Source organism: Micropterus dolomieu, unplaced genomic scaffold (genome assembly GCF_021292245.1).
Source record: "Micropterus dolomieu isolate WLL.071019.BEF.003 ecotype Adirondacks unplaced genomic scaffold, ASM2129224v1 contig_11476, whole genome shotgun sequence".
Lineage (NCBI taxonomy): Eukaryota > Metazoa > Chordata > Actinopteri > Centrarchiformes > Centrarchidae > Micropterus > Micropterus dolomieu.
Window position 1 is genome coordinate 1 of NW_025740462.1, and position 1466 is coordinate 1466.

At 39.3% G+C, this 1466-nt stretch overlaps 1 non-coding gene and 1 pseudogene across 1 annotated transcript; one reads left to right on the forward strand and one right to left on the reverse strand.

Annotated features, from left to right (window-relative positions):
- Nucleotides 1-181: 181 nt before the first annotated feature.
- LOC123965841 lies at nucleotides 182-388 on the reverse strand. Its single transcript, XR_006823789.1, has one exon. It is a non-coding gene; the product is annotated as a small nucleolar RNA U3 (small nucleolar RNA).
- Nucleotides 389-1379: 991 nt separating this feature from the next.
- Nucleotides 1380-1466, forward strand: LOC123965842 (annotated as a pseudogene; the record flags this gene model as incomplete).

A 1466-nucleotide genomic window follows, 5' to 3' on the forward strand; every position in this document is an offset into this window, starting at 1 on the left:
GTTATTTCCTTAAAATGTCACATGCAAAGTGGAACAATAGTGCACTGCCAACATACCAACATTAAAATAAGTAAGAGCCTTGGCCTTCTATAACTTTAAGACACCCTGACTCCGCAATTTGATGTGTTTCTTGTCAAATCAAGCTCATATGTAAGAATAAATCACATAACGGGATGAAGCGTCCACTCAGAACATGTTCCCTCCATCAGAGTCTCATTCCGAAACACTGAACAATCTTCAGCAGTGGAGAAGAACCAAAGTCTTCCCACCAGCTTCCTGCTCTGAAGGAAACATCTTAACTCTTCATCGTGGAGAGCGAGACCAAACTCTTTAGAAACACATTCCTCAAGCCAACAACTAAAGAAATGATCCCTGAAAGTATAGCCCTCGTTTGTTGAGGCTGTTTCTCAGGGTCTTGTGTCTGGAGACGAGCGCTTTTACTGCTGGTGAACTCCTGACGGACGCTCCTCCTGCAATCACAGCATCATCACTGACAGATTAAGACCTCAGTCACAGCAGCATTTGTAAAGCACATGTAAAGTTATCATTTTGAAATGAAATCAGTTTTTTTGTGTTGAAACTTCTTGCTCAAACAGTAGACTCTTGTTGTATGCATACCAAATGAATGTAAGATAGTTAACAGAAACACTTACAAACTTGAACTTTCCTCTGAATTTTACTACAAATATAGACATTTTGTTTGGTATCTGTTGTTTTTATGAAGTCAGATTTGTTTAGTTTTGGATGTCTTTTTCTCTGTGATTGACAGATATTGCAGCCATTTCCAGTCTCATTAATTACTGCTAAGTCATTTCAATTTATCCTTAAATGTACTGCACCAGCCTTTTAATGGTAAACAAACATGTTTAAAGAGCATTTTCTATTTTATTGGAAAAGACAGCGCTGAGTCAACGAACAAATTGTTTTGCACGCACACCACACTGATCTGTCGCAGAATGGGAAGAATTCTACCCAGGAGCGTTTAAGTCAATCTCAGAATATCTTTGAAATTATTTGACTCATTTTCTGTGCAGTCAGCTCAGGATGCAGCAACATGAATGACAACAAACAGAAACCTTAAGATGATGAGCTGCAGCCACATTTTGTTGGCTTCATGGAGGATGACAGAAAATATGTCTCAGTTACAGAAAGTTCAACCTTTCTGAAATGTCTGTCTTTTAGAATGGACACAAATTGGGTAGAGAGAGACATTAGTAAGATGAACAATTAAAAATGTAAAACAGAAAGTAGAAAGTCAGCCACAACAGATCAGTCAGTGATGATGCTGTGATTGTAGGAGGAGCGTCTGTCAGGAGTTCACCAGCAGTAAAAGTGCTCGTCTCCAGACATAAGACCCTGAGAAACAGCCCCAACAAACCAAGGCTATACTTTCAGGGATCATTTCTTTAGTTGTTGACTTGAGGAATGTGTTTCTAAAGAGTTTGGTCTCGTTGCCCGCGATGAAG